This window comes from Equus przewalskii, chromosome 1 (assembly GCF_037783145.1).
Source record: "Equus przewalskii isolate Varuska chromosome 1, EquPr2, whole genome shotgun sequence".
Classification (NCBI taxonomy): Eukaryota; Metazoa; Chordata; class Mammalia; order Perissodactyla; family Equidae; genus Equus; species Equus przewalskii.
In genome coordinates, this window is record NC_091831.1 from 184,562,648 (window position 1) to 184,578,233 (window position 15,586).

The 15,586-nt window shown below is 44.0% G+C and overlaps 1 protein-coding gene across 12 annotated transcripts in view; it reads left to right on the plus strand.

Annotated features, from left to right (window-relative positions):
• The window catches only part of FRMD6 (FERM domain containing 6), a 279,784-nt gene that overhangs the window by 213,326 nt on the left and 50,872 nt on the right, over positions 1-15,586 (plus strand). For 2 of the 12 annotated variants that reach the window (XM_070630354.1, XM_070630340.1), the window contains exons 2-3: positions 522-652; positions 3,420-3,512. The exons of 8 other annotated variants lie outside the window; for them this stretch is intronic. The gene's annotated coding sequence lies outside the window, so the exon portion shown is untranslated. Of the gene's footprint in view, positions 1-521; positions 653-3,419; positions 3,513-15,586 lie in introns of those variants that run through there. 2 more of the 12 variants (XM_070630342.1, XM_070630370.1) reach the window with 1 other exon arrangement.

Genomic DNA, 15,586 nt, shown 5'->3' on the forward strand with positions numbered 1-15,586 from the left:
AATAAGATCTTTTCAGCTGAGAAAAGAAGGATTAGAAGTGAGGTCTGCACACATGAAGTCGCGCTGCTGAGGGGTGTTTGCCCTGGGAGCCTCGCCTGCCGTCCTGTTGAGTCACTCGTTTGGTATTCAGTAATGTTCAGGGACCGGGTGCTTCTGACTGTCCCCCACCCCAGGCCACTTTCCAGTTCAAAGACTGGAAACATTTTTGTCTAAGCCCAATGAGTCCACAAATATTTAATTAGTCCCCCAGCATTTGGGAGAGCTGGTGTCGGCCACCCACGGGTGGGACCAGAAGGCCCTCCAGCAGTAACGGGTGAAGGTTTTGAGTGAAAACAAGCTCTCTGAGCTCCAGGCTGTCCCGAGGTTGAGTGGTGGCGTTGCCTCGGATGCAGGTTTGTGTGGGGTCACTCTGTATGTCTCGAGTGGAGCACGCACGCAGTCTCCCATGTTGGTCAGAGAGGCTTCTAGAATGCGGGGAAGGGGGAGAAGTCACTGTTCTGTGGCTGGTTGTGTTACTTCAGGAGGAGACAGCTGTGCTGCTGAACCAAATTCAGATCAACCAGATGCAGGCCGAAGGAGAAGGCCGGGTCTGGGAGCTTCGTCCCACCTGCCCCGCCCCGTGTGGCCTCACCAGCAGCGAGTTCAGAACAAGGTAGGGATTTGGTCACTAGCCAGGTTGTCTCGTTAATGTGATGATTGGGATGTTTCTGACTCAGAGCTCTGTTTAGAAGCTCAGTGTTCCAAATTGGTTCTCCTGGGATATTTCAGGTGTTTTCTACTTTCTTCACCTTTGTACACATGCATTAGAGAACTTTGAGCAACAGCGTTTCTCTGTTATATCACGACCGAGGAAAAAGCAGTAGTGTGTGCTAGCTTATCACCGCAGTTTCACATGAAGGAGAAAATTATAAACATCAAGCAAGTTCTGAAGGAAGATTTTAGGAAGTTAATGAAGTTTCTCCCTTAGCTTTTCCAGCAGTTCTTTGTCTGGTTCACATGAAATGAAATGTGGTTAGTTTTCTCCCCACGGGTACCAGCACTGTGCTGTCCAGGTTCACAGATGGCAGGTGGGGGTGGGGGCGCTGTGACTTTATTTCTTTGAACTTGTTACTGAATAATTACATACAACCAGAAAAATGCACAGATCGGTAATGTACAGCACAAAGTGATCATATCCGGGCAGTCAGCATCCTAATCAAAAAGCAGATGTTGCCAGCGCCCAGAAGCCCCTCTTGACATCGTAAGCCCTGCCCCAGGGGTGGCCGTGGTCCTGACCTCTATTGCCATAGGTTGATTTTAACCTGTTCCTGGACTGCATTTAAATGCAATTGAATCTTAAGTTCTTTTTGTGTGTCTTCTCTCTTTTTTTTTTTTTTTGAGGAAGATTAGCTCTGAGCTAACTACTGCTAATCCTCCTCTTTTTTTTTTTTTTTTTTTTGCTGAGGAAGACTGGCCCTGAGCTAACATCCATGCCCATCTTCCTCTACTTTATACGTGGGACGCCTGCCACAGCATGGCTTGCCAAGTGGTGCCATGTCCGCACCTGGGATCCAAACTGGCAAACCCCAGGCCGCTGAGAAGCGGAATGTGCGCACTTAACCACTGCACCACTGTGCCGACCCCTGTGTGTCTTCTTTAGCTCAACATAGTGCTGTGTCCAAATTGATGCCGGTGTCAGGATGTCCTCCTTTTATTTCTGTGAATGGATGTACCTAGTTTATCTGTCCGTTGATGGACATTTGGGTAGTCTGGGGCTGATATGTGGGGTGTGACCTGATGGCTCAAGAAAAATTGAGCACTTTGGAGTAGAAAGGAGAGTATAGTCTTAAGATTAAAAGAGAAAAACTACTTCAGAAATGTGAGAGAGATATAGTGTCACAAAGACTTTGAAGGCTCCACTCTGCACAGTGTCCCAGCACCTCAGGGACACCATTAGACGTGCCCGTGGATGTTGCCGGATTTCCGTTGAGAACTGGGAAGTGGGAGGGCCCTTAGGTGATAGCCAGCCCACTGTTTCTTAGACATGGAGGGACTGAGGCCCTGTGAGCTTCAGTGACTTGCACGGTCTCGGCTGATGACAGCGCCAGGAGTAGAAGCTGCTTCTGACGCTGAGTCTTGTCTAGACTGGTGCCATCGAGGGTCAAACCCAGCCCCACTCTGCGGTCATCCACTGCCTGGAGGGTGGAGTGCCCTTTCCGGTTCTTGCAAAGGTGTCTGGGGCTCTGTTGAGAAAGACTGGGCCCTGCCCGAAGTGAGTGGTGCAGCACCCGCCAGGCAGAGTCCCCCTCGAGCCCGCCCGCTCGGCCCCAGATGGCGCCTGGGGCTCCTGCGCACCCTCTTCTCCTCTCTGCCCCTTCCAGGGCTCTCCAGGGCGACCTGGGTCATGAGTGCCAGGTAGGTGATGTTGTGGGGCCCTCCTGACTCCTTGTTGATCCGTAAATGACCTAGATGAACCCTAATTTCAAAGGACTGCTTTCTGAATATTTTCAGAATAGTTCATTCTTAAGAAGGTGTTGCAAAAAAAGATTTTTTTCCCCTCTTCCTGCCATTATGCCTCCTCTTCTACACACTTTTCCCCTCCTCCCACCCCCCTTCAGATTATCTTTTCTTAAATATCCTCTGAAACATCCCATCCCTGTTTACCTAAAACAACAGTAAGATTCTGACGCTGTGGTCTGTGGCCATGCCCAGGAAGCACTTCCCTGAAACAGAGGTCATGAGAAATCTAACAGATGAAGTGCTTACAAAGGAAACTGTCGGTGTAGGTGTATCTTTGAAATTTCCCAACAGAGAAAAAGGACGTTTTTCCTGGTTCAAGAAAAGGCTCCGAATTTCGACTTGGGCTCATTAGGAGGGTGGACGACAGGTAAATAGCAGGAGTTTTACAGCAGGCGGTAACTGTATCCTGCTTGGAAGACTGAGATGCTGCTTGTGCAGCAAAGGCTGAGCGTGTGACCTTAGACAGTGAAAAGCATGCTCCCCAGAGGGCCGCCCGTGGAGATAGTGCAGAATAGTGCAGGAAAGACTAAAACGTGAAAGGCGGCACGGAAGTGAGGGGTGACATGTGGCAGTGAACGAGGCCTTTGCCATCAGGCCTCTGGAGGCCAGGCCCAGGCTCCCTGTTCCCCTCTGCGTCATCTCCAGGAAGGTGCTTCACTCTCTCAACCTCTTTCTCCTGTCTGTAAAATGAGGACAGTAATAGTAACGGTCCCATGGGGTTGTTTGAGTTCTAAGTGAAATAGTCCCTATGAAGCAGCTGGCCTGGTCTGACACAGAATCAAGTAATGTTAGTTCTTGTTACTTAACACAAAAAGAAACGACATACAGAGGGATTTATAGTTTTCTTGGAAGCTCCTAAGCCTTAGTTTACAAGCAATTTACAAGATTTTGTTATATTTTCTTTTTTTGATGGCATGAAGTGGGCAAGAAAACCTGGTATTCTGAGTTAGAGGTAGTGGGCGGTGTGTTGCTGCGCCAACGGCAGCTGGCCTGTCCTGCTGATCACCAGTTGGGTGAGTTATATTTCCTAATTCTTTTCTAATTTCCAGCAGTCTCGGTCCCCCAGCTTCTGCCTGCTAGATAAGTATTTCCTTTCAGATGCCAAAAGGTAAATCTACCGATTTAAAAACTTATCTGTATGATGATTAATGTGCAAAGTGCTTTTAAACTTAAAGAGTACCTGTGGCCCACGCCTTTGCTCTTGTACCATAGGTTTCACATGAGTCTTTTTAGAGACAGCTGCTATTAGGTATAAGGGGGAGTTGCTGTTTGTTCCTCCAGCCCCACCCCCACCATTGGCACAGTTTATAGAATGTGGGTCAGACCTTTGCAATGTTCTGTTATGAGGCCCAAAACTTGAGATTTTAAACCATTCATTCAAAGGAAATTAATAGCCTGAAAGTTTCAAACGGAGTGTTTAAGAAAAACAAACTTAAGCACATTAGAAAGGCACATTTACATCTAAATAGCATAATTACAAGCCCGGGCAAAATGGGCACAGGATGCTCCAGAATAATCATGATGTATCATTCTGATCTGTTCATTAAAGGGGGCCGCTCCCGATGACCCTGGGCCCTGTTAGGCGTTGTCTAACATCTTGAACTTGGTAAACTTAATGCTTTAAAATGTTCCCTAAGTTCATCAAAAAACAGGGTTTATGTCTTTGTGAAGTTTCTAAGACTGTGTTGAATACTTTGTGCAAGTCCTGCAGAGTGTGTCTTGTCTGGGTGGGGAAACAAAATCCATGTGTGGAAAGGTATTAGGCATTTCCAGGTGAGTGTTCATAGGAGTCCTGGTTTTTCGGAGCAGAATCACTGATGGCCAGGGGTGGGACGTCCCTAGCTTCCCTTGGGCCACTGGATTTGTGTTGGGCCACGAGGTCAGGCTGGGATCTTTGTGTTCTTCAGTTACAAAGGGCCTTTTCTAGAAGCAACAGAAATGTTCAGGATCTGGTAAAAGGCTCAACTATTAAAAGAAAACTTTGAAGTTGAAATTCTTAAATTTTTAATTAAATTCATTAAACATAACCTATGTCTACAGTGTGCCAGGCACAGTTCTAGGCCCCGGAGATAAGTCAGTGAACAAAATAAAGAAGAAAGCCTTCGTGGAGCTTATATCCTCTTAGGAGACAAACAATAATCACAACAAAGCAGATTTTATAGTATTTTAGGAGGTAATAAGTGTGACTGGAAAAAGAAGCAGAGCCAAGTGTGGGACGCTAGGAGTGCTGGAGAAGGGACGCGGGGCGTGTGAAGCAGTGAGGTCCGGGGGGACTCACTGAGACTGCTTGAGGGAGGAAGCTGGCCTTGCAGAGGGCCCGGGGAAGAGCGTTCCAGCAGGACGTCCGGCGAAGGCCTCCGATGGAAGAGTGCGCGGTGTGGTCAAGGAGCAGTGAGAAAGCCACAGAGCCGGAGCGGAGGAGGCCCAAGAGGTTTGGGAGCACTTTGTATGGGGCCCGCCTGGTGGATCATTGTAAGGACTTTGGCTTTTGCTTTGAGTGAAATGGGGACTCATTGGAGAGTTTTGAGCGGAGCAGCAAGGTGATTTGACTGGCGGTTTAGTGGAATCACTGGCTGCCGTGTTGAGATAGGAGGATGGAGCGGGTGGTCAAGAGTGCAAGCAGGGACACGAGTTGGCAGCCGTTGGCAATAACTCAGTTGAGAGGTGCTGGTAGCAGTGGAGGAGGTGGTGAGGAATGACCAAGATTTATTTTGTAGGTCGAACCAATAAGATTTCCTGAATGTGTTTGAGGCGTGTGAGTAAGAGATCAGAGTGAGGATAACCCAAGGCTTCCTGCAGAAAGAGGGAGCTGCCCGGAACCAGATGGGATCTGCTGGAGGAGTGGTTTGGGAAAGATAGCCAGGAGCTGTTTTGAACAGGTTGTGTTCGACTTCCAAGTGGGGAAGTTGAGTGGGTTGTTGGATACAGGAATCCCGAGTTTAAGGAAGAGGTCCAAGCTGGAAATACAAGTTTGCAAGTCACCAACAGAATTTGGATGAGTTCGCTTAGGGAGTGTGTGTAGACAGGAGAAGTCCATGGACCAAGCCTTGGGTTGTATCAGTGTTGACAGTTTGTAGAGGAGAGAAGAAATCTCCTAAGAAAGCATTTTAAGCCAAAGGTATTATGCACAAATTTCCGACATAGGAGACCTAATTAAATGTCTCCGTTCCCTAAGTAACAGTGTTGTTGTTGGAAGATGTTGTTGATTCTGTGGACCTGCACGGTGGGGAGAAGAAACTAGGAGTTACTTTGCTGCCTGTGGTAAGGGACTTGGGCTGAGCCTCAGGCGCGTCCGTCTTTGGAGGCTGAGCTGATAAGGAGGACATGAAGAAGACTGAGAAGGAGCAGCCAGAGCCCCGAGGGAAGGTAGAAGCACATCCCTGAAGTCAGGGATAGCCTCCAGGGAGGAGAGTGAGTCAGCTGCTGGGGTTGCTGAGAGGCCAGAGAGGCCACACTGAGCACTGCTCGCGGGATTAGCAACTTTGAGGTCATTGGTGACCTTGACAAGAGCGTATCAGTGGCGGGGCAGGGAAAAAACCCAACTGGAATGGGCTCAGGAGAGAATGAAAAGCTTATGAAAGATGACTCTTATTTCTAGTTCCGCTTCTTCTGTTATATATAAATATTCGGTATTGGATGTGAGTACGTTTCAGTATGTGGGATGGAGCACGGGGTGGGTGGGACTTGGGAATGCTGGGCGCCCTGAGGGTGAGCGGCCCTGATCCTCCCCTGGTTGTCATTGGTGCAGCTCTAGAGTGAGATTGTAGTCTGTTTCCTTTGAAATAGAAATGCAGTTTTTTATTTTTTATTGAATCCCTCTGGGTGAAAACTATATCCTGGAAGCACTGTCACTTTGTGTTGTCTTCTGTTTTTTCTAATAAAGGCACGTTCTTTAATTCAACCCATTGATCCTTTTGTGTGGAAAGGATGCAGCAGGGCCCGAGGGAGACGTGAGCTGACCTGTGCACACGTAGTCGTGCCCGCTGGCCTGGAAGCCTCCATTCACAGAGTGGATGGCTTGGGTTAGGGGTTCCCCAGAGCCAGAGCAAGTCAAATAATAGAAGCGTGGCTTGTTTAAGGTTTCTTCTATAATTTGTTGCTGGCTGTCATTGTGAATATTATTTCAAAGCATGCGATGAAGCAATTTTCAGAGTGCTGTTTTTATATCATAATTATGCACCAAGAATTTTTTCTTCTGGGAGTTACCTTTGAATTACAGCACTGACTTTTTGTAACACTGTCATCAAGACAAATCAACAAGTCCCTGATGCTAATTATCTTTTCTTTCTCTAAGCCTGTTAAAATGCTAGCGCATAGGCCTTTAATGCGTAAATGTTGTTTTTGGATAGTTAAAAGCTTACAGTGACTGATAGAATTAAAACTTTTATTACATGTGTTCAAGTGTTTGGTAATAAAGGAAACTATGGTAATAGTCTTTAGAAAGTTGCTAATTACAGGAAAATGCTGGAAAGGGCAAAGACTTCATTTGCAGTGGGTTACGGAGCGTGTTTTTGAGACGTGGAGCTCCAGTGGTTCTAAGTGTGTTTCCAGCGGGTTGTGGTCTATACGCATCACGTCAGCGTTCTCTGACCGCCACGTCGACACTGTGTTATTAGTATCGCTGTGACTGTTTTTTCAGCTGAAACTTGTAAGTCACTGTACAGTTAGTTAAATGAACATAATTGACTTGTAACAGAGAAATCCTCACACAGGGCCAGTGTGAAATAATTTGTCAGTGCCAAGTGTTGCACACGGTAAACTGGAGTGTGCAGAGGTATAAAGCTAAGCAAATCTTGAAATAAACGTTAAGTCTCTGAAGTCGGTGACTGCAGGATGAAGTCCAGACTTCTTAGCATGGAATTCAACGTGCCAACCCAGACCTGCACACGGGTGGCCCACCAGCAAGATTGGCTGCAGACGTATTTTGTTTTTTAACACATGAAACGTTTATTTGCCAGCATTTGAAAATTGAGAAATTTTGCATTAAAAAAAATTGAATTTTACACCTTTTAAAAAACTGGAAAGTGTGGCTGTGATCTTTTGGAGAAAGATTGCTTCCCCTTTTACACGGGTCGTGTGCTCTGCAGTCCCCCATAGTCCCCCTCGAAGATCCTCCTGCCCCACCCTTGAGACCAAGTGGCCGTTGGTGTTTTCCATCCTGCAGGCTTTACTCCTTGTTGCCGCCCCTGTGGTCATGGGCGCGTTTGCTGTCCTTGAGTCGTAGACACTTATTTTCCAGGGTCCTCTCAGAGCTCCTAAGTCTGGCCGAATAATTCTCGCTGTCCCTTCAAACAGGGACACCCTCAGTCCGGGTCCTGCCACCTCCTCTTCCACCGAGTGGAGCTGCGCGTTGCCGGTGTCACGTCGTTGGAATCTCGCGCACGCTGCTTTGTGCAGTTGTCTTTTTATTTACGTTTTCCAGCTCCGCACCTCTGTTAGAGGTTTCTCGAGGGCAACAGCCATATCTTATAATTTGCTAGTGCCAGCAAATTTTAGATTTACTAAGTTAACTATTGTTTAGATTTAGCTTCCAGTGGGTGGTAATCTGTGACCATAACGATGCTGTAGAATAATTAGAAAATATCAAAATCTTGTATAAAATCTACTTCTTAAATAGGGCTTGAGGGATATTTTCCCTCAAGAGTAACTGATGGACAGTACCTTTATTCTATACTTCCAAGCCCATGACTGAAAAATATTAATGGTTTATCAGCCTGATCTTAGGCTGAAGTAATATGGTGTCATGAAAAACCTCAGCAGTAAAGTTAATGATGTACGTGAGCCAAAAATCAGAGTGGAATTTTGTGTGGTTGCATATTTTTTATCACAACAGTCAGAGATGCTTTAAGAGTTTTTTCCCCAAAGAAAATAGAATTCTATACTTAACTAAACCTATCTAAATATAGTGGTAAAGTTAATGTTTTGCATAGTTGAGTGTCACACTGAAGCAAAGATCAGCTGCGATGGTGCCATTTCTGAAATTTCTGTTGAGAAACTCCTGTTACTTGTAATTATAGAAGGAGATTCGGAAAATTTAACATACTTAAGGAAGTTTTAGTTCAAATAAACCCAAGATTTTCAAATGTGATCTTAAAGGAATTTAAGAAAATCAGATCACAGAATAGTTTTTAAGAAGTGTTGTGTCATGTAGAATTTAAATAAATTCCAAATAAATCTTTTTAAAATAAAATTTTTTAACGTCAAGTGTTCGTTAACTGAGCTCACATTCATTTTAAATCTGCAAAAAGGAGGTTGAACTGATGATTTGTAATTTCCTGAAATACTTGCTTTTTCTGGTGTCTAAGAAGTGGAAAGAGAAGTTTTTGTGAATTTCAATCATAGCGTAAAACCTCACAGGGAAAGCTGATGGAAGTTGTCTAATTTTATAAAACAAATTTTCTTTAATTGGCTTATGGATTCTTGATGTAGACTTGCGTTTCTGACCAATAAGTTTTCAGGGAATTTGTGATCAGTATATAGGATCTAAATTAATGCATTTTCACATATAATCTATTTTCTGTTGAGATTTTGAAATATATTCTCAACTGCCAAGGGGCTGGGATGCGTGAGGGTTTGTTTGGGTCTGGGAGGTGGTTACTCAGCAGAGTCCCTTCTTCTGGGCTAGACCAGGCGTGTGGTAGTGGTGGCTCCTGCTGGCATGTCTCTGCCTGGTGTGATGCTTTGTCTGTGTTAGGAAGCGAGTTACATCCTCCCAGGGAGCAGGAAGCTGTTTGAGGACGGACAAGGTACTACATCTCTCCCTCCTTTGAACTCTGCCACAGCTCCTAGGAGAAAAGGGCTCTTGACTTAAGCCCCACAGCATGCAGCTTCGTTCTTTCAGACCTTTATGAGGCAAGAGAACCGCCATCTAGATTTCAACCTTCAGCAAGTCAGGGAGGCACTTGAGCTGTAAAAATGTAACAGAAATGTGTTTAGGAAAACCCATTTGCCTATCTTCCAAGTCTGACATATAAATAAAATAAAACTTTTCCCATAACAGTGATATGTATTCAGATTTAATGTTGGCATTGAAAAATATACATTTTGTTGCTTAAATTTTCAAAAGGCTATGAAAAATAAAAACTTTGTTCCTTAAACGTTCAAAAGACCATAAGTAAAGATTGGGTTTTAGAAATTAACATTGGAATGCAGTGTTACAAGTGATCTGTGATTTCTCCTTGCAAGAAGGAGATGTCCCTCTTGAAATGCCTTAGTTTGGGGTATCTTCCCAGGCTGCTTTAGAGCAGGGTTTCTTGTCCTCGTGCCACGTGAGCATAATGCAGGGAGAGTGTGCACGCATTTCCTCTGCTTCCTGTGGTGACCACGGCACAGGTTTTTTCCTTTGGAAATGCCCGTTTCATCCATCCTGCATTTTTTTCTCCTTGGCTTGACAAGTGGTGGTGTCCTCTGTTGTGATCAGGTTGTCTGCGAGGAGTTGTCTTGACGTGGGCTTCTGACCTTTTGAGCTGATATGCTTAGCCCTGTGGCCCAGGAATGAGTGATTGTGGACATCACATTTTCTTAGAAAAGAGTTTATGTTGGTCTTACCTTTCTTTCTCATTGGGGGGAAAAAGACCAAAAAGTTGGGATTATTTCTAAATAAAATTTATATTGCTGTGTCACCCATCTTCTCTGCTGTTGCCGTGACCTCTTTGAAGATAGGAGTTTTGGCTTCCCCTTATTTCTTCAGCCCTCCTGTTTTCTGTTCCTGCTTCATCTGACACTGGTGTGTTGTATGTTGGGATGAAAAGGCTGATAGAAAAGAAATTAACTAAAATCATGTATAGAGCATTCTCCTTCTTAGTTCATTTTATTCAAATTTGTGTGTCTGTGTGTTTCCCCCTGAGGATATGAATAAAGTTACTTTATTATTCCCTTTATGAATTTAAACCCTCCACACGCCAGGGAGCAGTTTGACCCATAAAACAAACTAAAAACTGTGCTTATGAATACCTGTGTATCTTCCAAGTCTGACATACGAGTAAAATGTAGCTCTTTTGTAGCGGTAATACAGTTAGATTTAATGGAGCATTGAAGAACATAAATTTCATTTAAGTTTTCAAAACTGTGAATAAAGATTGAATTTTGAAGATTACCCATAGAATGTAGCTATAAAATAGAACATTTTCGTCAAGAGACAAATCAAGATGCCATTGATTAGGTCCATACAGTAGTTTTAAGAAATCATATATATATTTTAAAATGTTTGATTATGAGAATAATTGTATGTAATCATAAGAATAATACCAAATGGGGTTCTTTCAATTCTCTGAGATGCTAAAATGTAGAGTAAAATAGTTTTTCCTAAATATATATATGTTAATTAACGAGATTTGTCCTCCTAAATGAAGATGGAAATATAGTGGTGCAGTGGGATTAAGAATTCTGACTACCTTAGAGCTTGGTGTTAGCACAAATCACAATTCAGAAGGTGAATTCCATCTGATATGTGAGTGAGGTCATGGATCTTACAGAGTTGTCGGAGACTAGAAGATGCTGCTCCAAGGAAGTACTGTGTTTGAAAGTGCTCTGTCAGTGCGGTGCCTGTGCAGACATACCTCAGGAGCTTAAGCACAGCCGTCTGGGAGGTCGCTGCTGCTGACAGGTGTCGGCGGGAGAAAGAGGAGTGGAGAAGTCGTTACAGTGCATGTGGGCTAGCCTGGGCCAGGGTTGCTTCACCTAGGCTGCAGGCCGTGAAGGGGAGACTCTGAAGCCCTAAAGTCAAGCACAGGTGTTGTGTGTGTGTGTGCACACGTGTCTGTAGGGCAATGGTGCATAGTGTTCATCAGAGTAATAACCGTGATTCCTGTATATTATCTTTTTCTTAAAAATTAAAGGAACGTGACCACTTATTTCCTTCCACTAGATTTTCTGGCAGCATCATAATTTATATGACATTTGGTAGTTTTAGAAGGAATGTTTATTTACTATTTGATCCTCAGAGTAATGGTCTCCCTCTTGTACGCGGAGGGGGCAGATGACTTGTGTGAGTAGACACCTCTGCCGGATAGAGTTTGTCACAAAACCATGGTATGATACTTTTCTTCCAGCTCTGAGGCCTGTGCTGTTTTCTTGCTGCCAGTCAGTCACCATGTTGATAAAACATTTCCAGAGTGTTTGCAAACTATGATGCAACATTTGATTTCTTTTTTTGTTAGGACTTTTGTAAGTCAATTTTAGTTTCTGCCAGATACTGAATCAACTTATGTTCCTTAATTAGCTTGCATTGATTATGCCATAGAGAATTGTGTCACTCTAGGGTAATCTTTTCAAACATATTCTACTTCCCGTGATAATGCGTTTAACTTGGCACAAAATTCCAGATCATTGGATTTCGTCTGAAGAAAGCAACATATATCTAAAATTTCACACTATCAATCCTTGTTCAGAGCAGCTGTTACTTGAAAAAAGATATTATTTGTAGGATTGGTTTGTAAAGGGAAATTAAAGGGGTTTTGAAATGATTGCACATTATGCATTTATAGGTGAGACAGTGAACAGTTGCTTGATTTCTCCTTAGAACTTTGCATCTTTACATTGGAGTGAAGGCTGTGGAGCTTGAGTGAAGTGGTGCTGGTGTCTCATGAAAGCATGTCTACCATCGGCCTTTCTGGAGGACGTTTTACTTCCATGTGGACTTTGCAAATCAAACCAAGTTTATCATGAGAACATCTGCTCTTGGTTCTTTAATTCAACAGTCTTTTATGTGCCAGCATTTTGCTGGAAATTCAGTGATGAACCAGGCGTGGACCCACCCTCTAGAAAGGAGCGCCTGGTTGATGAGGGGAGACAGACGGACAGATGAGCTGCTAAACCACGTGGCAGGTGAAATACTGCCTGTTCAAACTCTGCCGTGCAACTGTTGCTAAACCACGTGGCAGGTGAAATACTGCCTGTTCAAACTCTGCCGTGCAACTGTTGCTAAACCACGTGGCAGGTGAAATACTGCCTGTTCAAACTCTGCCGTGCAACTGTTGCTAAACCACGTGGCAGGTGAAATCCTGCCTGTTCAAACTCTGCCGTGCAACTGTTGCTAAACCACGTGGCAGGTGAAATCCTGCCTGTTCAAACTCTGCCGTGCAACTGTTGCTAAACCACGTGGCAGGTGACATACTGCCTGTTCAAACTCTGCCGTGCAACTGTTGCTAAACCACGTGGCAGGTGACATACTGCCTGTTCAAACTCTGCCGTGCAACTGTTGCTAAACCACGTGGCAGGTGACATACTGCCTGTTCAAACTCTGCCGTGCAACTGTTGCTAAACCACGTGGCAGGTGACATACTGCCTGTTCAAACTCTGCCGTGCAACTGTTGCTAAACCACGTGGCAGGTGACATACTGCCTGTTCAAACTCTGCCGTGCAACTGTTGCTAAACCACGTGGCAGGTGACATACTGCCTGTTCAAACTCTGCCGTGCAACTGTTGCTAAACCACGTGGCAGGTGACATACTGCCTGTTCAAACTCTGCCGTGCAACTGTTGCTAAACCATGTGGCAGGTGAAATACTGCCTGTTCAAACTCTGCCGTGCAACTGTTGCTAAACCACGTGGCAGGTGAAATACTGCCTGTTCAAACTCTGCCGTGCAACTGTTGCTAAACCACGTGGCAGGTGAAATACTGCCTGTTCAAACTCTGCCGTGCAACTGTTGCTAAACCACGTGGCAGGTGACATACTGCCTGTTCAAACTCTGCCGTGCAACTGTTGCTAAACCACGTGGCAGGTGACATACTGCCTGTTCAAACTCTGCCGTGCAACTGTTGCTAAACCACGTGGCAGGTGACATACTGCCTGTTCAAACTCTGCCGTGCAACTGTTGCTAAACCACGTGGCAGGTGAAATACTGCCTGTTCAAACTCTGCCGTGCAACTGTTGCTAAACCACGTGGCAGGTGAAATACTGCCTGTTCAAACTCTGCCGTGCAACTGTTGCTAAACCACGTGGCAGGTGACATACTGCCTGTTCAAACTCTGCCGTGCAACTGTTGCTAAACCACGTAGCAGGTGAAATACTGCCTGTTCAAACTCTGCCGTGCAACTGTTGCTAAACCACGTAGCAGGTGAAATACTGCCTGTTTAAACTCTGCCGTGCAACTGTTGTTTAACAAGAAATTTCCTTTCATCTCTCCAGAATTCTTGCTAGGTGATAACTTGGGTAAATGTGGAAGGCCAAGCTTCATTTTTACTTACTATCATTTAAAGTTATAGTCTATTTCTAAATCACCATGACTTCCTCCATTTTAATTCTAAGGTCAGTTTAAACTTTCTGAAGCTGTGGATTTTGCCACTTTAGCTGATGTTGTGTCACTTGTTTATACGGTGCGTCACGCGGCACAGGTTTTGAGGTAGTGGAGGGTCCTGTAACATGTGGACACTCTCATGAACACATAGAGTCACTACAGATTTTTAAAAATCAGCTTTTTCATGATATGTTACATACAGTAAAAGTAAAGTTACAAATGTACAGAGTCATGTAACTGGTGTCACACAAGACAAAGAACGTTTATCACACCAGGATGTTTTCTACAGCCTCTCCCACACCACAGACCCCTGTGTCCTGCCCTCACGCTGTCCCACGCCACCAATATGCTATCTTGCCTTTGCGAGAATTTCACGTAAATCAAACCATGGGGCGTAGTCTTGTGTCTCTTGCTTAGCACAGTGCTTTTCAGGTTCATGCCGTTTGTTTCGTCTGCCAGTAGTTTCTTTTCATTGTCGCGTTGTATTCAGTTGTCAGCTGTTACTAGTGGATGTCTGGGTGGTTTCCAGCTTGGAGCTCTTTTGAATGAAGTTGCTGTGAGTGTCCACGTGTAGTCTTCGGTGGATGTGTCTTTTCACTTCTCTTGGACAAATACCTACGAACTCAGGTATCTGAGCTGTATGGTAAATGAAGCTCTGGCTTTATAAGAAACTGTCAGATTGCTTTCCACAGTGGCTGTCCCCTGTAACGTTCCCACCAGGAGTGTCTGAGAGTTCTGCTTGCTCCAAATTCACCAAGACTTGGCATTATCAGTCTTGTTAATTTTAATCCTTCTAGTGGGTGCATAGTGGTATCTCACTGTAGTTTTTATTTGCATTTTCCTAAGGACTGATAATGTTGAGCGTCATTTCAGTGCTTATCTGCCATTTGTATATCTTCTTCGGTGAAGTGACTGTTTAAATCTTTTGGCCATGTTTTTAAAAGCGTTGTCTTCTGTTAGTTGTAAGAGCTGTTTCTGTCTTTGGGATTTCAATCTTTAATCAGATAAATGTTTTGAAAATACTTTCATCAGTCTGAGAATCACATTCTCATTTTTAAGTGACTTCCAAAGAACGGAATTTCTTATTTTAAGCAAGTCCAGTTTATTTATTTTAAGGAAGTCCAGTTTATTTATTTTAGGGAAGTCCAGTTCATCTTTTTTCCCCGATGTTTAGTGTTTTCTGTGCTCTTAGAAACCCAAGATCACTAAGATCTTCTCCTAGAAGTTTTCTGTAAGTTTTATAGTTTTAGCTTTTACATTTGCATCTGTAATTCATTTCAAGTTAATATTTATATTAAGGTTGAGGTCAGTTTTTTCTGTATGGATATCTAATTGTTCCACACCATTTGTTCAAACTTCATTCCCTCACTGAATTACCTTGGCATCTTTGTCAAAAATCAAATGTCTTTTTATGTATGGCTCTATTTCTGGACTCTTTATTCTGTTCCATTGACCTGCATGTCTGTCTTCAGGCCGGTATTATACTGTGTTGATTACTGTTTGTACCTTTATAGTAGGTCTGCAGATCAGACAGCGAGTCCCCCCACTTGGAGTATGAATAGTGAGAGCAGACAGCTTTGCTTTGTTCCGTATTAGGGGAAACCATTCAGTCTTTCAACCCTGAAGTGTGATGTTAGCTGTAGATTTTTTATAAACTGTCATGACTTCTTATACTCTTAGAGCAAATAATTTCCAAATTCTACACAGATTAATTCAGTTGGATGATGTTTTTAAAAGACTCTTTAGAGGGAATTTCAGGATTTTATCTCCCCATTATCGAGACCTGTATTGAAGATAAAAAGCCAGTAGATAACTTAAAACTTTCCAAATATTATCTGGAAAAGAATTCC